At 42.2% G+C, this 20,825-nt stretch overlaps 1 long non-coding RNA gene across 2 annotated transcripts in view; it reads left to right on the top strand.

Moving 5' to 3' along the window:
* Window positions 1-16: 16 nt before the first annotated feature.
* LOC307179491 overlaps window positions 17-20,825 on the top strand; it is a 42,787-nt gene continuing 21,978 nt past the window's right edge. For both annotated transcript variants that reach the window (XR_013825395.1, XR_013825396.1), the window contains exons 1-3: window positions 17-220; window positions 14,573-14,689; window positions 16,843-16,940. This is a non-coding gene — a long non-coding RNA (uncharacterized lncRNA). The remainder of the gene's footprint in view (window positions 221-14,572; window positions 14,690-16,842; window positions 16,941-20,825) is intronic.

Genomic DNA, 20,825 nt, shown 5'->3' with positions numbered 1-20,825 from the left:
TTGTAGTCTCCGGCAGCGCGACTTCCTGGTCGGTGCCCAGTCACCCAGCCTCCAGAGCCCGGCTGCGGGCCTCGGGCCGAAGTGAGGTGTGCGCGTGGGCGAAGGAATTCTCCCGGGGAGATAAGCCTGGCCTCAGGCCCTCGTGGGCCGGACGCCTGGAGGAGGAGAGGAGGAGACAGCCGAGCGCTCGTCACAGGCCCTGCGGGGGCCGCGGCCCAAGGTGGGGTTGACGGTGACTGACGCTCTTCGCAAAGCGAAAAGTAGCAGCTGCGTGAGTGGTGGTTACTGTCCGGAGCCTCTAACGCAGGCCAGGACTAGGTCCCCGCAGTTGGACTGCCCCTCGGGGCCCCGACCCGAGGTGCACGCCGGGAAGTGTAGTCAGTTCGCGAACCGGCGCCGTGGGGCAGTCCCCCAACCGCGGGCAAGGGAGAGCTGCTTGGTGGCTCCTGGAAGCTGGCGGGGGGGGGGGGGGGGGGGGGCTCAGGCTGATGGTGAGGCCTCTGGGGGAAGACAGGGCTGGGAGGATGTTTGTAGAGTCCCTGGGGAAATCACAACCACGTCTGCTTTCCCCTGGGTTCCTCTGCCTCTGCAGTCAGAACTCGAGAATCCCCGCCTTCCATAATGGGAATTTCAATTTTGTGGGGCTTAACGGTCATCTTATGCTGAGTGCTTTGCATACATGGTAGCGTTAAATCCTCGCAAAGCCCCTAGTTTACAGATGACGCATAGAGAAATAAAGTCACTTGTCCAAGGTCACAACTATAAATGGCAAAGCAACAATCAAAGGCATATATTTCTCTCTTTTTCTTTTTTCTTTGGCCGCACCGTGCGGCAGATCTTAGTTCCCCAACCAGGGATGGAACCGGTGTCCCCTGCAGTGGAAACTCGGAGTCTTAACCACTCGACCGCCAGGAAAGACCCTCAAAAGCATATTTTAAAATTAAAAACAACTACCACCACGACAATCATGATTTTTAAAAACACTGCCTTCCCATTTAAAGAGTGAGGAAACTGAGTCCTGCAGAGGTTCGATGACTTGCTCAAGATCTGTAAGCTTGTAAGCAGCAAAATTCTGCGTCTTTTCACTTAGCCTCTCCTTAGTGGTCTGGGGGTCTGGCGGGAGGAGAGAAGAGGGGAACTTTGATGGGCTCTGGTGCCCAAATTCCAGAGAACTGCCCCACAGTATCCTGGGAAATTGTTCCACGCTCAGAGGGAAGTGGGTACCTGCTCTCCTGTGAGGGAAGCTCTGGACCTCTCAAGAATGCTTGTTGGAAGAGAGGCCCCGCTTCATTCTGAGTACAGGCGTTTCTGCTATAACCTGATACATGCTTTCCTGAAAAACCTGTAGTTCTGCAAAACAGTGCACTAAAAATGACAAGGCTTTATGGGAAAAATAGAATTAGGGACAGATTGCTCAAAACGTATGCAACTTAGTAATCAGAGTGCTACAAAACCAATAACGTTTACTTATTTATTTATTTTTTAATATTTGTTTAGTTGCACCCGGTCTTAGTTGCCACACGTGGGCTCCTTAGTTAAGGCATGCATGTGAGATCTAGTTCCCTGACCAGGAATGGAACCGAGGCCCCCAGCACTGGGAGCACAGAGTCTTATCCACAGCACCACCAGGGAAGTCCCAATAAGAATTCTAATAGAAATACTAGTACAGTTAAATATACACGGGGTATTTGTGCTTAGCAATCAATACTTTAAGTGCCTTCTTTGCAGTCTTAAAGGCTGGGGCTTGTACTTCCTTCACAGAGATGCCGGCTGGAGATACTAACTTCTAATGGAGACCATTTTCTTCAAAATTAAAAATCTGATCCAAGATGTAGTCTTCCTCATTAATCTGTTATTTTAATGTGGGAAAATATCATTGCAGTTTCTTCATCTGCTTTCACAGCTTTGCCACATACCATACCATTCTAGCAAGCAATGGGTCTTTGAAATCACTAAACGATCCACGGTGGATCTAAAGGAAGACATTTCTATAGAGTTGCAGCTTTTCCCCTTAAGATCTTCTTTTATCACTAAGGCTTCCTCTTTGCCTGTGAGAAACCTTGCCCTTGATTGCTTCAAAACGTTAACTTCCTAGAGAAAATTGCATATTAACCAACATGGCTGTGGTATGCTGACATCCTTACTCTGTTTACCAATTGTTTATGGGGTGATTCAAGTCAAAGAAGGTGGGCAGCAGAACAGGTGGTCTCCAAGCAGATGCCTAGACTTAGGTGAGGAGAGGGACCCGGCTTGGTTCTAAACCTGGTAGGCTCTATAATGGAAATGGAGAGTGGAATAGCATTTGTCAAATCCATAAAAAAGTCCTTCGGATTTTGATTGGGATTATAATGAATAAATTATTAATTTGGGGAGAATATGACTTTGTAATATTGAGTCTTCTATTCTTGGACAGGTATAATTTTTTTCCTGGGATATCTTATATGGCTTTCTTTGGTTCACTCACTGGATTTTACTGTTTTTACTTATTTACTTGTGGCCGGGATTTTGTTATTTTTTCCTAATCAGTTACTGCTGTCTTTAATGCTGAACTTGGATGTGGCTACCTTGTTGAGCTCACTCTTATTTGTTCTAGAATAGCTTGACAGATAATTCTCTATACTGTTCCAGTTAGATGACCCTGGTGTCCAGGGAAAAAAAGACAAGTTTAGTTTTTCCAATCTTTATAACTCATTTCTCACCCCTCGCCCTTTGGCTGAGGGTTCCAATACAATGTTGAATGACAGTGGTGATAATGGACAATGCTTGTCTTGTTCTAGACATTTTAAAGGAATGCCCCTAAGGTTTCATCATTAAGTATGATGTTTTCAGTAGATTTCTAGTAGATTTCTAAATTTTATTCCTAATTTGCTGAGAAGTTTATTTTTTTTTAAAAGCAGGCATTGACTTTTATCAGATGCTTTCTATGCATTTGTTGATATGATCAGATGACTTTTCTGCCTTAATCTGTTAATGATGAACCATCCTCTGTTTCACTATTGCTGGATTTGATTTAATAACATGTTCTTTAGGGCTGTTGTGCATTTGTTTTCATGAATGGAATTGACTGACTCATGGTTTTCTTTCTCGCGCTGTCCTTGCCCAGTTATGACATAAGGGAAATGCTAGCTCTGTTCTACGATTTGGGGGAACCACCTACCTTTTCCTGCAGTCTGGAATGGTTTGTGATATATTGGAGTTGTCTGTTCTTTGAACATTTGGTGGAATTTGACTGTAAGATCATCCATGCTTGGTGCCTTTTTGGTAGGTCTTTGGTTATAATTTCAACCTCTTCTGTGGATATTGGTTTATTCAGATTTCTTACTTTCTCCTGAGATAAATTTTTGTAATTTATATTTGCCTAGAACAATATTTTATCTAGGATTTCAGATTCATTGGTATAACTTTGTGCATTTTATTTCTTATGAATCCTATGGATCTGAAGTTATATTTCTTTTGGCTTTCCTGATACTTATTTGTTCCTTCTCTTATTTTTCTGGATCAAATTTGCCAAAAATTTAAATAGAAAAACATTTCTGTTTTTACATTTTTTGCTCAATATTGTTTTATTGGTGTTTAAAAAACTCCCAGCTTTTTGTTCTATTGATGATCTCTTCTACTTATTTGTTTTGGGGGGGGGTATTTTATTTCATTAATTTCTTCCTCAATTGTTGACTCATTTTTTTGCATTTTAGTATTTATTTTGTTGTTATGTATACCCAGGTTTTGATTTGTAGCGCTTTCATTGTCATTCAGTTCCAAAAAAAGGTGTAATTTCAATTCCCCTTAACCCCCAAATTATTTAGAAATGTGGTTTTTAATATCTAGGTATATGGATTTTTCCTTGATTATCTTTTGGAGTTGATTTCTAATTTTATTTAATGAATGTATTTCAAATGACATAAATTCTTAGGAATTTGTTGAGATTTCCTTTATGAACTAGTATGTGGCATTTTTTTGTTTTGTTTTGGAAGTGTCCTGTTTTTAAAGGATGTACATTCTAGTTGTTGGGATAAGAGGTATGACTGTACAAGTTTATTAATGATCTAATTCTTAACTATTATATCCTTACCTTTTTTTTATCTTGTTTTTTTTTTTTTTTTTTTTTTTTTGCGGTCGCAGGCCTCTCACCGCTGCGGCCTCTCCCGTTGCGGAGCACAGGCTCCGGACACACAGGCCCAGCGGCCATGGCTCACGGGCCCAGCTGCTCCGCGGCATGTGGGATCCTCCCGGACGGGGGAACGAACCCACGTCCCCTACATCGGCAGGCGGACTCTCAACCACTGCGCCACCAGGGAAGCTCCTTTTTTTCCTGTTTGATCTATTGGCTTCTGGAAGGTGTAATAAAGTCTCCCATTATGAGTGAGGATATGTTCATTTCTCATTTTAGCTCTATCAGTTTTTACTTTATATATTTTGAAGTTATGTTGTCAGGTGCATAAGGGTTTATGATATTAATATGACACCAGTGAATTATTCCTTTTATCAATATGAAATATCCTTTGCTGTCCTTCGTAATGATTTTTGCTTTTAATGTGTCTTTTTTCGTAACATTTCCTTGGTACTTCTGTTCTCTTTCATTCATTCTTCTTTGCTTTTTTCTTTTTCTGTGGGTTGATTTTATCATACTGCTTCATTTCTGACACACTATAGCAATAGTTTGTGTAAAGCTATCCTCTTATGTTATTTTTTCTCCATATCCCCATTCCCACTTTTATTTCTTCCTCCACCTCAAAGACACACTTTCTGATTTATGTTTAATTTATGGTTCTTGGATATGTCTATATTTCTAAAACATGTATAGTGCTTTCTATATGTATGTGTTTTTAATTTACAAAAATTATACTAAGTACATTTCTATTTTTACATTTTTTTGCTCAATATTGTTTTAAGAGCAGTCCGTGTTGTTTGTGTATCTAGTTAATTGTGTCTGTTTGCTGCACAGCACTCCAATTTATTAGTTCACCATCCTTAATTATTCACCTACTAATGAAGAAGACCTACATTGCCTTGAATTCTTTGCTACTACAAACAATACTTCAATCAACAATCTTGTACTTATATCCTTTGGGACTTGTGTGAGAGTTTCTCTGGATTATATACCAAGATTGGGATTGCTGGATCATAGGATATACACTCTGCATTATGCTAACCAAAGGTGCATGATAGTTCCAAATTCTATATGTCTTTACTAATACTAGCTCCTCTCTGACCTTTTAATTTTGACCACTCTGATGAATTTAAAATATGTTGTAATTTTCTAACTGATTTTGAGGGAGGTTGAGCATCCCTTCAGACTTGTTAGCTAGCTAGATTTCCTTTTATGTTAATTGCCTATTCATATCTTTTGCCCCGCCCCACACGGCATGTGGGATCTTCCCCAACCAGGGATCGAACCTGTGTCCCCTGCATTGGGAGCATGGAGTCTTAACCCCTGGACTGTCAGGGAAGTCCCTCCATTTTTTTTTTGGCGGTACGCGGGCCTCTCACCGTCGTGGCCTCTCCCGTTACGGAGCACAGGCTCCGGGCACGCGGGCTCAGCGGCCATGGCTCACGGGCCCAGCCGCTCCACGGCACGTGGGATCCTCCCGGACCGCGGCACGAACCCGTGTCCCCTGCATCGGCAGGCGGACCCTCAAGCACTGCGCCACCAGGGAAGACCCGTCCCTCCATTTTTATATTGGGATTCCTACTCCTAAATATTTGCAGGATTTTATTGTATATTCTGGATATTAATCACATTTTTTTTTTGAAGCTGAAAATGTCTTCTCCCGGTTTGTCACTTATTAGTTAACTTTTTCAATCATGTCTTTGGAAGAAATCTTTAATCTTAATATAGTCAAATTCATCTCATATAGTTTATATTTTCTTGGTTTAAACAACTTTATTCACTCCAAAGCCATAAAAATATTCTATATTTTTCTACTAGCTGTTCTGGGTTGAACTGTTTCTCTTAAAAACAGATATGTTGGGCTTCCCTGGTGGCGCAGTGGTGGAGAGTCCGCCTGCCGATGCAGGGGACACGGGTTCGTGCCCCGGTCTGGGAAGATCCCGCATGCGGCGGAGCGGCTGGGCCCGTGAGCCATGGCCGCTGAGCCTGTGCGTCCGGAGCCTGTGCTCCGCAACAGGAGGCCGCAACGGTGAGAGGCCCGCGTACCACACACACACACAAAAAACAAAAAACAGATATGTTGAAATCCTAACCGCCCCCCGCCCCCATACTCCAGAATGTGCTCTCATTTGGAAGCAGAGTAGTTGCAGATGTAATTAGTTAAATTAAGATGAGGTCATACTGTCATAGGATGGGCCCCTAATCCGATATGACTGACGTCCTTATAAGAAGTCATTTGAAGACAAACACAGAGAGGGAGAATACCATGTGATGAGGAAGGCTGAGATTGGAGTTATGCAGTGCAGCTGCAAGCTGAGGAACTCCAAAGATTACCAGTAAACCACTAAAAGCTCAGAAGAGGCAAGGAAGGATTCCCCTACAGCTTCCAGAGGGAGCATGGCCCCACTGACACCTTGATTTTGTACTGGTAGCTTCCAGAACTGTGAGACAATACGTTTCTGTCGTGTTAAGCCACGCAGTTTGTGGCACCTTGTTCTGGCAGCCCTATGAAATGAATATACTAGCTTTATAGATTTATCTTTCATATTTAGGTCTCTAATCCATTTATTTGACCTTCATATTATGGTGAGAGGTAGGGAACCAACTTTTCTTTTCTCCTTATAAGGAACCAGTTTTCCCAATACCATCCTTTAACAATCCATCTTTTCCTTTCTGATTAGGATGCTTATTCTGAAATATCTCAAGGTTTTTTACGTACACGTGTCTCTTTCTTTCCTCTCTGTTCTGTTGCTTTGATCAGTTTGTCTGCTTATGTGCCATTCCACTTTTGTCTTTTTTTTTTTACTCTGGCTTTTGGGTATATCTTATCTGATACAGAAAATTCCTCTTTTTTGGGATCAAACTCTGGGCCTTAGCAGTGAAAGTTCTGAGTCTTAACCACTGGACCGCCAGGGAATTCCCTAAACTTTTTTTCTTCATAAACATCTTGTGGATTGACAGGTGAATTCCTAGATTACTTTTAAACTTTTGTTACTATTCTGAATGGAATCTTATTTTTTGTTAGAGTTTCTGGTTGTTTACTATTATGTAGAGGAATGTTATTCATTTTTCCAGTTTGATATTTTATTTGGCCAATTTGCTGACTTACAGTTTTAATGGTTTTGAGTTTCTGTATGGAATATCAAATCACATCCAAATAATGACAATTTTGTCATTCTCCCTCCCATTCCGTATATACATATTTATAATGTCTTATTGCAATGGTCAGGACCCCTAGGAATGAACAGTAGTAGTGATTGTGTTCTTCCTGATCTTAAAGGGAATGAGCTTAAGGTTCCGTCTTTTTTTTTTTAATTTATTTAATTAATTTATTTTTGGCTGCGTTGGGTCTTTGTTGCTGTGCATGGGCTTCTCTCTAGTTGCGGTGAGTGGGGGCTACTCTTCCTTGCCGTGCACGGGCTTCTCATTGTGGTGGCTTCTCTTGTTGCGGAGCACGGGCTCTAGGCGCACGGACTTCAGTAGTTGTGGCATGCGGGCTCAACAGTTGTGGCGCATGGGCTCAGTAGTCGTGGCTCGCGGACTCTAGAGCGCAGGCTCAGTAGTTGTGGCACACGGGCTTAGTTGCTCCGCGGCATGTGGGATCTTCCCGGACCAGGGCTCAAACCTGTGCCCCGTGCATTGGCAGGTGGATTCTTAACCATTGCGCCACCAGGGAAGCCCAAGATTCTGTCTTAATTGTGTGGTGTGTGGTAGATTTTTAGTAGATAGACCTTATCAAATTATGGAAGTTCCTTTCTATCCCTAGTTTTCTGAGAGCTTTTATCATAAATAGATGTTGAAGTTTATTAAATGTTTTTTTCAATCCATGGAGGTGACCATATGACTTTCCTCCTTTATTCCATAATGTAGTGCATTACATTGTTAACTTTCTGATGTTTATTAAAACCTACTCAATTATGTTTTATTTTTCATACATTATTGTATTTGCTTATCTAATATTTTATTTAGGAATTGTATTTATACTTAGAAAGTAAAATGGGCCTCTAATATTCTTTTCCTAAATTGTTCCTATTCACTTTAGGAATCAAGGATATACCAGCTTTGTAAAATGAATTTCTCTTCTTCTCCCTGTAATAATTTGTATACAGCAGGTATTACTTGTTCCTTGAAAGCTTGGTAGAATTCCCCTGTTAAACCTTCTGGGACTTCTTTTAACTAAAATTTCAGGTTCTTTAATTGTTGTTGATCTTTTCAAAGTTTACTGTTTCTTGTTTCAGTATTGGCATTTTCTATTCTTGTGGAAATTTGTCCATTTTGTCAGTTTTCAAGTGTATTGGTTTATGTAGTTCAAAAATTTACTTTATCATTTAAGAATATCTATATCTATAGTTTCCCCCCTTTTTAGTTATGCATTTTGTTTTTTATTTGTATGTTTCTTTTTTTCTATCAGTCTTGCCTGAAGCATTTCTATCTTATTAGAATTTCAAGTTGCCAAGTTTCGGTTTTTGTTGATCTTCTCTATTTTTCTACTTTGTCAATTTCTGCCTTTAAATTTTTTTCTTCTTGTTTTTTTTTTTGGATTTTTCTCTGTTGTTTCATATTTAAGTTCCTAAAATGAGGCTTCCTTCATTTGTTTTCAATCTTTTGATAAGAAATATTCAAAGCAATAGATTACCGTTGAATCATTGCTTTGGTAGTGCTTTTGTTGCCATTCAGTTATAAGGATTTATTTCTTTTATGTTTTATTTTTTAACTCAATAGTTATTCATATTATATTATTTAAGTTTCCAGGCTTCTGTATTTTTGTTTTTTAGAGTCATCTACACTGATACGGATAACTATGGTATAATGAAGAGAGTCCAGAATGCAGTGCCTCAGAAGACATTTATTTATTTCACAAAACATCCCAGAGTAGGTAGGTGGCCTCGCCCCAAGAGGTCATCAGGTCCCACCTTTCTTATTGCCCTGCTTTGAGCATCATCCTGACTCATACGGTTGAAGCCATCTTAGGGTCACCAAATCTGTGTTCCCCTCTGTGAGAAGACAGAATGAAGACGTATGGAACAATTAGCTTCATTTTAAGGACATGACACAGAAGTTGCCCACCTTACTTCTGCTTATATCCCACTGGCCAAAAATTAGTCATATGGCTACAGGAGACAGAGTACTAAAAACAGAAAGTGAACCAGTTACGTTAGCAGAGAGAATTTAATAAAAGGAATTGGTTGAGTTAGTGAAATAGATGTTGAGATGACAAAGTGGGGATATTGTATTAATCAGAGATAATAGATGCAGAAATTCGCTTTCACCCCCTAGGACTGGGGCAACAAAGGGAATAGGTTTCTAGTTGTTTACTATTATGTAAACATAATAGAGTTATTAAAATCATGGTAGGGTTATTAGAATCTAGAAGTTTGAAGGAATACTCCAGTAGAGCTGGAACCCAGGCCTCTGACAAGGGGACAGCTGGTCTTTGTATGTCAGAGAGAGAAAAATGAGACTGAGAGTATGGAAAAGACAGGAGTCAGCTGCTGCCATCAGGGGGAAGAACCACTGCTGGGGTGATGCTAACAGGAAAGGGAAGCAAAACAGGAAGAAGTACGTACTTTCTCCTTCCAGCCTTTTGTCTTTCTTTCTTGTGCTTCCTCTGAAAAGAACCAAGTAGGGAGCTGGCGGCCTCAGAGCCGCAAAGCAGAGTGCAAAAGGGTGGGTTTGGGTTAAGAAACAATGGACTAGTCACCAACACAGTTCACCCACCCTTTTGACCACTCAGCATCCATACATATCTTTCTACACATATTTGAACTTCCATTTAAGAACCATAAAACATCATGTTTCACCTAATCTTGAACAAAGATGCTCTCATCTGCTCTCCAAACAGGGGAGATACAGAATTCCTCCAGTCATATTATCCATTCCTGTTTTGCTTTCTTCTGTTATTTTCCTTATGGCATTCATTTGGACTGAGTCTCCTCCCAACATTTCCATTTTCCCCTCTATGCTAGTTGCAAGTTTTACACTTACTTGCTGTTCTTTTAGTGTTTACTCTAAAAATATCTTCATGTGTATTCAACAAAATCCTCTCCATTTATAAGTTTTTCAAGATGTTAGTTCTTTTTTAAACACCTAAATTTGACATTGTTACTGTACTTTTAATAGAGTTTTGATATGTTTACCTTTTTTTTGTTTATTTTTCCTTTTCTTATCATTCCTTCTTGTATTTCAGACCTTCATTCTAGGATTAGTTTTATTCTTCCTGAAGTATATCTCTTAGAAGTTCTTTTGAAAAGGGTGTCCTGGGAATCAATTCCTAGTTTTTGGTTTGTCTAAACAATAATTTTATTTTTGTTCTTGAAAGATTCTGCTGGACAAACAATTCTAGTGTGACAGTTATTTTATTTTGGCACTTTGAGGGTCTCATTCCACTATCTTCTGGCTTCCATTATTGCTGTTGAAAAATAAAAAGTAATGCTTTGGCTTTGTCTAATGATTTTCTCTTTAGTGTGCTAAAGTTTACTATATATCTAGCATGGATGTTTTAAAATATGTTCTGCCTGGGATTCATTGGGTTTCCTGAATTTGAGGAAGAATCTTTCATCAATTCTGAAAAATTCCCAGATATGATCTCTTCATATATGCCTCTCTCCCTTCTATTATCTTTTTTGTTCTTAAACCATGAATTAGGGACTTCCCTGGTGGCACCGTTGTTAAGACTCTGTGCTCCCAATGCGGGGGCCTGGATTCGATCCCTGGTCAGGGAACTAGATCCCACATGCGTGCCGCAACTAAGAGTTCGCATGCCACAACTAAGGAGCCAGCGAGCTGCAACTTAGGAGCTGGCGAGCCGCAACTAAGACCCAGCGCAACCAAATAAATAAATAAATATTTAAAACCATGAATTAGATGTACGTTGGACCTTCCCACTCTGTCCCATATTTCTTAACCCATTGTTTATAATGTCCGTCTTTTTTCTCCCTGGGCTGTGCTCTGTGTAATTTCTTTCTTTTTTTAAGTTAATTAATTAATTAATTTTTGGCTGCATTGGGTCTTCGTTGCTGCATGAGGGCTTTCTCTAGTTGTGGCAAGCAGGGGCTACCCTTCGTTGTGGTGCGCGGGCTTCTCATTGCGGTGGCTGTTCTTGTTGCGGAGCATGGGCTCTAGGTGCGTGGGCTTCAGTACCTGTGGCACGCGGGCTCAGTATTTATGGCGCATGGGCTTAGTTGCTCCACGGCATGTGAGATCTTCCCGGACCAGGGCTTGAACCCATGTCCCTGCATTGGCAGGCGGATTCTTAACCACTGTGCCACCAGGGAAGTCCCTGTATAATTTCTTCAAGTACATATGTGTTCTAGTTTCTTCTCCTTTCAGCTGTGATATAATCTATTTAATATGTCCACTGGGTTTTAAATTTTTCATATATGTAATTTCTAGTTTTTCTTGTTCAAATCTTCCTTGCCAATCTTGATACTCTGTTTTTCCTTCAGTATTTTTTAAACGCCATCTTCAATCTCTTTAAACATTTATTTATTTTATATTCAGTACCTTATAATTTCAATATTTATACCAACTCTGAGTATGGTTCTGAGGTTTATTGCTTCTGCTTGTGTGGTTTGTGGAACTCACGTTCCTTGGGATTTTATCTGTGGAAATTCTTTAAAGCCTGGGTTTAAAACGCATTTCCCTGGATAGAGTTAGTGTTTGCTTATGCCGTGTGCCTATGGGAATAGCCAACTTGGGACCACTCTAAAATTTTGTCTGGAGGTCTTTCAGGTTACACAGATAGTACAAATTTAGGCTTTAAACCCACAGGAATATGGACTTACTGTTAGGAACTCTCAGGGGAAATCTTTTTCTCTTGATTTACTCATCATAAAGGCGGAGACAAACATATATTCCCACCATCTTTTTCAGATGGAGAGCTTTTTAAAAAAGTACCAACTGAAGGTTTGCCCTCAGGTTCTAGAATTGTTTATATAGGTCTCTGATCTTTCCTCTCACTCTGCTTAAGTCCCAGGACTTCTCTCGTGTGAACATGGTTCATTAACACCCAGGCTTCATGCAGTTAACCCCAGGAAAAGTGCTGAGTCTAGAGCTCTCTTTACTTCTCCGGATCCATGTTTCTTGGTTTTGGTCTGCAAGGATATACTTAAGGCACACTGTCTCTCCTTCAAGAATGGCCCAACCAAGAGGAAGTGTCTGGGCCCCCAGGCCTCACCTGCTCTCATTGAATCAGAGAGCTAGTTTACATACAATTAACTGTACCTATTCATTTTTAAATTAATTATATCCTGTCCCTAGCTTTCATGGACAGCAAATTCAATTACTCATTAATCTGATAGTTCTCTTATTCAGAGAACACTGAAGAACTGTTAATATCCTAAAACTAAGGAATGTGTCTTACGGGCTGAATTGTGTTTCCCCCCACCCCACCCCCAAACTCATATGTTGAAGGCCTCATCCTCAGTACCTCAAAATGACCGTATTTGGAGCTAGGGCCTCTAAAGAGGTTAAGTGGACAACAAAAAAATGGTAATTGTGTGAGGTGATAGAGGTGCTAACGAACCTAATTGTGGTAATCATTTCGTACTGTATGCATGTATCGAATCGTTCCATCATATACCTTAAACTTACACAATTGTTATATGTCAATTATATGTCAATAAAGCTAGGAAAAATAAAAATAGATGCAATGTGGCATCCTGCTTGGGATCCCGGAAAGGAAAAAGAACATTGGTGGAAAAACTAGGGAAATCCAGACAAAGTCTGAAGTTTCACTTAAAAAGCATAAAAATAAAGTAGGATAAGTGCTATTAAAAATTTCCAAAATACAGCAAGAGGGAAGAGATATGGGAACATATGTATAACTGATTCACTTTGTTATAAAGCAGAAACTGACACACCATTGTAAAGCAATTATACCCCAATAAAGATGTTAAAAAAAAATTAAAAAAATTAATTTCCAAAATACAATGAGAGGACACACCAGGAGCAACTAATCAGGACGCAAAGATTTCAAAGCAGAGTAAAAATCTGGATGTAATTTTTTGAGTGAAAAACCCAAGGTACCTGCCTCTAGAAACAGGCAATTATTCTAAAGGTTAACTGACTTGTTTTATGGTTGCTGTTGTTATTATTATCATTTATCATTTTTGTCTCTCCCTTGCTACACACACACACACACACACACACACACACACACACGTGCACACACACACACACACATAGACACTAAGCTTCATGATAAAGAGGTCAAATCTATATTATTCACTTCCTTACCCCCAGTATCTAGAACAATGCCTGGCATACGGTAAAACAATGCCTGCCTCGAAAAATATATATGGTGAGTGAATGAATGAGCCATAGAATTGGAAATACCATAATTTAGTCAGTCATTTCCCTGTTAACAGACGTTCAGATGGTCTCCAATTCAGATTGGTTTTGTTGTGATTGCCTTCTAGTGCTGTTATATACAACATATCTTTAGCTACTGAAGCATATCCTTAGCTACTAATCCCTTCGTTCCTGTAGTATGGATTCCTCAAGATAACACTTCTGTCACAGCTTTATGCCCCCTTTTTAAAAACTTTTAACAGGAAATGCCTTTCCTAAAAGGTTGTGATGATTTACTGTCACGTCAGCAGTGTATAAAACTTTCTTTCCCCACTCTAGATAATGTCAGTTGTTTTAATATTTTCCAATTTGTTGAATGAATAATTGTATTTCATTTCAAATTCAATTTAAAAATCTTAAAACACTGAAAAAAAAAGAGGTTAAGTGGAAACGAGGCCATTAGGGTGGGTCCTAATGTAATCGTGACTGGTGTCCTCATAAGAAGAAGAAAATTGAACACACAAAGAGACACCAGAGGGAGTTCCCTGGTGGTCCAGTGGCTAAGACTCTGTGCTTCCAATGCAGGGGGCCTGGGTTCGATCCCTGGTCAGGGAGCTAGATCCCATATGTTGCAACTAAGGGTTTGCATGCCACAACTAAAGACCCTAAATGCCGCAACTAAAGATTCTGCATGCAGCAACTAAAAGATCCCACGTGCCCCAACTAAGATCAGGCGCAGCCAAATAAATAAATAAAATATTTAACGAAATAAAACAAAAAAAAAACCAAAGAGACACCAGGGATGTGTGTGCACAGGGGAAAGAAGGCAGTCATCTGCAAGCCAAGGAGAGAGACCTCAGAAGAAGCCAAATCTGCCCACACCTTGATCTTGGGCATCTAGTCTCCAGAACTGTGAGAAATAAATTTCTGTTGTTGTTTAAGCCACCCAACCTGTGGTACTTTGTTATGGCAGCCCCAGCAGACTAATACTGTCTCCGATGCTATAATTTCAGACACCATCTTAGTAGCACAGAAGGAGGAACTATGATTTGACACTGGGGCCTTTCCAAAGCTGTTCCCATCACACCCATTGCACAGCCTGGTTTGGCAGACAGACTCAACAAGCCCAGGCCTAGGATGTGTCTCACTCATGTATCATGTTTCTTTTTTCAGGGTCCTTCTGCTCAGGAATGAATCTGAGGCCAGGCAACATCTTGGTGATGCTCCAGCCTTTCCAGCTGACTTGGTGTAGAGGACCTGTGGGATGTGCTGAGGAGGACTGAGGGAGAGGTGAGGACAGCAGGAGTTAGGGAGGGGGAAGGGGGGCAGAAGCACTCTCTCAGGCCCGAAACCAGATTCTCTGAATAGGTGTGGGTGAGGAAGGCATTTTATGATGTCTAGAAACACAGGGGGAAATGCAGGAAGGGAATGATGTCCAGTGAGTTTAGGACTAAGTGATGCAGAGGTGGCGCAAGCATCCCAGCCCTCTTTTGCCTCTCTTGATTAACTCGGGGGGCTCATTCAATCATAAATAATTGCATCTATTCACCTTTATTAATTCCCTCCCCCAGACTTCATGTATGACAAATTCATTCTCTCACTGGAAAAATATTTCCTGAGCACAATCAATGTATTGGGCATATAGCAGCTGAGCAGGCAGTCTCTGCCTTCACACAGCTCCAAATCTGGGCGAGCAAGCTCTCACAAGAGTGCATGTTTCACAAAATGGTTTAAAGACTTAAACATAAGACATGACACCATAAAACTCCCAGAAGAGAGCATAGGCAAAACATTCTCTGACATAAATGTAATGTCCATCAACAGATGAATGGATAAAGAAGATGTGGTACATATACACAGTGGAATATTACTCAGCCATAAAAAAGAATGGAATAATGGCATTTGCAGCAACCTGGATGCAGCGCAACTAGAGATCATCATACTAAGTGAAGTATGTCAGAAAGAGAAAGACAAATACCATATGATATCACTTCTATGTGGAATCTAAAATGTGGCACAAATGAACCTATCTATTGATCCAGAACAGAAGCAGACTCATAGACATAGAGAACAGACTTGTGGTTGCCAAGGGGGATGGGGGGAGGGAGAGGGAGGGACTGGGAGTTTGGGGTTGGCAGGTGCACACTATTACCTTTAGAATGGTTAAACAACAAGGTCCTACTGTATAGCACAGGGAACTCGATTCACTATCCTGTGATAAACCATAATGGAAAAGAATATAAAAAAGAATGTATATAAGTGTATAAATGAGTCACTTTGCTGTACAGCAGTTATTGGCCCATATTGTAAGTCAACTATACTGCAATAAGAAAAAATTGAAGAAAAAAACATTAAATACATCTACAATATCATTAAAAAAAAAAGAGTGAGTGTTTCAGAAGGGGCAGTAGGGGTGCTGCGGGAGCACAGGCACAGAAAGAACCAACTAGACCTGAAGGCCTCAGTGAGGAAGCTGAGACCTGAAAGATGAGGAGGGGTGGGAAGGGAGAGAGTTTCAGATTCAAGAGAACTGGGTTGTGAAAGCCCTGAAGTAATTAAAGTATCAGTTCATGACACTGAGGAAGCCCCACGTGGCGGGACTGTGGAGTGATGGGGATGGTGGCCCAGGCTGAGGCAGCAAGCAGAAGCCTGCTGGGAAGAGGGATCTGGGAATGGGAAAGGGTAAGGATTTTAGACTGTCCCTGAAGGACAGTGGTCTGGTCTCTGTGTGGGGTTCCAGTGGGGGACCTGATCTGACCGTGGAGTCCTGGTGGGGCCCTTGTCTGTCCATGGGGTCCTGGTGAGGCCCTGGTCTGTCTGTGGAGTCCCGCTGAGGGCCCTGGTCTGTCCGTGGGGTCCCAGTGGGGGCCCTGGAAGGGCCCACAGAAGGATTAAGCAGGGAAGTGACTACTAGATCATGAATGGATTGTAGAGCAAGATTTGGAAGGTTGCTGTTGTAGTAGTACAGGAGAGAGATGGTGATGGCTTGGAGGAGGGTAGCTTCTGTGGGGACCGAGAGAAGTGACAGATTTTGAATCTCTGGCACATGGTAAAGGATCTGATGTGGAGTGAGGGAGCAGGTGGAGGTAAGTGTGACTCTCAGATTTCTAGGGAGACAGAAGAGCCAGGAGAGAAGAGAGAGGAGAGAAGAGGTCTAGCTGTTACTCTAGGAGGTCTGTTAAGGGGAAGAAGGATCTTTTATTTTAAGAGTATGGAGAAGGAATAATAATATCTGGACACAGCTTTGGGACGCCAAGGAATGGCAGGGTGTATTACTGTCCACAGTGTTTGCTGTCTCTCCTGAAATATACCCACTTGATATCAAGCTTGGCCATATGACTCGCTTTAGCCAATGAAATGTGAACACCGTGATGTACATCTCTTCCAAGCTGAAGCTTCAGGAGCCAGCTCACGGCTGTCCATGTCTCTTTTCCCTCTGCCAGGAGAGTGGCAGTGTTTCAGAGGCTGCCCCATCAGCCCAGGTTAACGAAGGAAGAAGTGGAGCAGAGCCCAGCCCACCCATGTTGGACATGGCACAAGAGTGAGTCTCTACCTTTATGTGAGTCACTGGGACTTGGGTTCATTTGTTTCCTCAGCATATCCTGATTACTTCTCTCCTCCTCCAGACCTTGAGGTGTTTGGCAAGCGGGGGGGATGAAGAGCCTTCAGTTAGGATTGTGGGATTATCTTTGGAGAATGGTCCTGTTTTAGTTAAGATAAGAGTTGGAGGGAACATTGAGGGAAAGGTTTACAGGGGTTGCAGTGGAAGAGTTTGGGAAGGATGGAGTGAGGCAGGAGCCGGTAGAGCAAAAGACAACACAGAGAATGATGGAGATGAGAGAACCTGAGATGACGAGATGAGCTTGTGTTTGGGGGGATTACCAAGGGAAACAAAAGAGAGGAAACATGATGAATTTGGTCATGACACCCCTTGGAGGGCAGTGGGCTCTCAAGTTCAGAACCACATATTGCTTCAGAAGGTAGCCTCCTAGTCCCATCTACTCCCTCTCACTTTACTCTCTTAATGTTCCTCATCATTCTCATCACAATCAGCTCACTTCTGAGTTGTTGGTGTCCTTCTGATAGAATGTGACTTCCATGCTGTAAGAGTCCGGCCTGAGTTGTTTATCACTGTACCCTGAATTCTAAGCACAGGGGCCCAGCTACCTGTGAGATGAATGAATGAATGAATAAAACTTATGGATCCATCCTGTTCGTCATGGTCTCTCCCATCAGTAAGAAGGGTGGTTCTCAGCAGTCTGTAAACCTAGGTTTGACTCTTGGCTCATAGTTTTCTGTCTTAGTCATTGTGGGCAAGTTACCTAACCTCTCTGACCTTGGTTTCCTTAGCTTTAAAATGGGATACTCATAGATATCTAAGTCATAGGGCTCTTCTCAGAATTAAATGAGATGATTTATCTCATTTAAAGGACTCAGCGTGTTGAACAACTAGCCAATTCTCTGGGACTTCTTCTGTCCTAATTTTAGAAAGGCGTCTATGCTGATACCCAGTGCAGACAAATATGCCAGTCCTCTCCACTAGAACTCCACACAGTTTTCCCAATCTCCTTGCTCCTCAACAGAGGAAAAGAGATTTGTCCAGAGACCCACAGGGTATACTGAAGACCCAGCCAGGGCTTTCCCCACTACGCCTTAGAAGGCAGTGGCTCTCTCAGCTAGTGAGGAGTGTGACTCAAAAGAAATATCCAGGAAAAAAAAAGAGAGGGAGAGAAAAAGAAAGAAAGGAAGGAAGGAAGGGAGGGAGGGAGGGAGGGAGGGAGGGAGGAAGGAAGGAAGGAAGGAAGGAAGGAAGGAAGGAAGGAAGAAAGAAAGGAAAAAGACAGACAGACAGAAAGAAAGAAAGAAAGAAAGAGAAGAAAGAAAGAAAAGAAAGAAAGAAAGGAAAAAGAAAGAAAGATCCAGCAGGCAAGTGAGTGGATTCGTTTCCTATAGCTCCTGTAACAAATTACCAAAAACTTAGTGGCTTACAAGAACACGAATTTACTGTCTTACAATTCTGGAGGTTAGAAGTGTAAAATCCCTCTCACTGGGCTAAAATCAAAGTGTCATAGGGCTGCATTCCTTATGGAGGCTTGAGGGGAGAACCCATTTCCTTGCCTTTTCCAGCTTCTAGAGACCACCTGCACTCCTTGGCTCGTGGCCCCTTCCTTCATCTTCAGAGGCAGCGTGACATCACTCCGAGCTCTGCTGGAGCTCTGCTTCCATCCTCACATCTTCTCTGACTCTCCTGCCTCCCTCTTTCACTTATAAGGACGCTTGTGATTACATTGGGTCTACCTGGATAATCTGGAATCCTCTCCCCATCTCAAAATCCTTAGCTTAATCATATTTGCAGCGTCTCCCTTTTGCCATGTAAGGTAACATATGGACAGGTTCCAGGCATTAGGACATGGACATCTTTGGAGGGTCATTTTTCTGCCTACTACAGAGGGCAAGTTGGAAATGTGCTCTCAGGCCTCAGAGCACTCTTTGTCCCTCTCTGGTCTCTCCAGCTGTTGCTGATCTCATTTCTTTCCCCCCTTTTCCCATTTTTTTCCCCCATCCTCACAGCTTACTTTAAAACAGCTATCATCAGCTAGAGGCATTTGCTCCAAATTGCCTAATCCTTAAGAATGGTGGTCCAAGTTAAGGTCCCCTCTGATTATGTCCATTAGAAGCTTGATCAGAGTCTCCAGGTGGAGCTTCTAGAATAGCACAGTCCAAGAGAAATAGAATGTGAGCCACAAATGTGAGTCACATATATCATGTCAAATTTCCAGGAATCCTGTTTAAAAAAAATACGTTAAAAAGAAATAGATGGAATTAACTTTAATAATACATATTGTATTTAATACAATGTATTGGACATATGATTTTAGCATGCATTTAATAGAAAAATTATCAATGAGATATTTTATATTGTCTTTGAAATCTGGTGTGTAGTTTATACTTCAGGACATCTCAATTCAGACTAGCCACATTCCAAGTGCTTAATATTGATAATATTATACTGGACGGTGCAGGCCTAGAACCTAAACTCTGCGAGAGCCCCAGGGCCTAGAACAGTCCCTGGATCAGTGGGCACTCAGATTTGTGGAATGCAGGAATTAATGGACTGCTCTGTTCAGGTTTAGGCTCTTTTTCAAAAGCCCTGGGCCACTGACTCAAAGAAGGAAGCCTGGTACTTCCCTGGTGGCACAGTGGTTAGGAATCCGCCTGCCAGTGCAGGGGACATGGGTTTGAGCCCTGGCCCGGGAAGATCCCACATGCCGTGGAGCAACTAAGCCCGTGTGCCACAACTACCGAGCCTGCTCTCTAGAGCCTGCGAGCCACAACTACTGAGCCTGCGAGCCACAACTACCGAAGCCCGCTCGCCCTAGAGCCCATGCACCGCAACCACTGAAGCCCGCGTGCCCAGAGCCGGTGCTCTGCAGCAAGAGAAGCCACCGCAGTGAGAAGCTCACATACCACAACAAAGAGTAACCCCCTCTCGATGAAACTAGAGAAAGCCCACGTGCAGCAACGAAGACCCAACACAGCCAAAAAAAAAAAGGAAGCCTAACTGTGGGGGGGGGGGAGTGGGGGGAGGGGGGAATCCTGTACATCTAATTTGCATAATCCCTCCTGGGTGTGCTTGCTCTCCAGGCAACTTCCCTCTAGTGATTTCCACTGGGTCCGCTCTTACCCAGGCAACCCTTTTTAATTTATTTTTTGGCTGTGCCATGCACTTTACAGGATCTCAGTTCCCTGACCAGGGACTGAACCCAGGCCATGGCATTGGAAGCCCGGAATCCTAACCACTAGGCCATCAGGGAACTCCCTAATCCCAGGCAACCTTGAAAAATGCACCGTTGAGCTGTGCTTAGTCCTGTCTGGAAGGTAAAGGACAGAAAGAGACCCTCCATGGAGCCAATTCCCAGGAGACCAGGGGTGGGTGGGTGAAGAAGAAAGCCCCCAAGCCAGCCCTTTGTGATCTGGTTCTGGTCCCTACTCATCTCCTGCCTTATCACATTGTTCTGGACTGAATAATGCCCTCCCCCCTCAAATCTGTACATTGAAGCCCTGACCCCCAAGTGTGGCTGAGTTTGGAGATAGGGTTTTTAGGGAGGTAATTAAGGTTAAATGAGGTTATAAGGCTGGGGCCCTAATCCAATAGGACTGGTGTCCTTATTGGAAGAGGAAGAGACATGAAAGGCATGTGCACAAAGAGAAAAGGCCACGTGAGGACACAGTGAGAAGGTGGCTGTCTGCAAGCCAAGTAGAGAGGCCTCAAGAGAAACCAACCCTTCTGGCACCTTGATACTGGACTTCCAACCTCCAGAACTGTGAGAAAATAAATTTCTGTTGTTAAGCCACCCAGTCTATGCTATTCTGTTATAGCAGCCCCAGCAAACTAACACCTACCTCATCTCTCACCAGTCTTCAA

This window comes from Stenella coeruleoalba, assembly GCF_951394435.1.
Source record: "Stenella coeruleoalba genome assembly, chromosome: 20".
In the NCBI taxonomy this organism is placed as follows: Eukaryota; Metazoa; Chordata; class Mammalia; order Artiodactyla; family Delphinidae; genus Stenella; species Stenella coeruleoalba.
The sequence above is the reverse complement of the archived record's forward strand: the minus strand, read 5'-3'. Positions and strand labels throughout refer to the sequence as shown.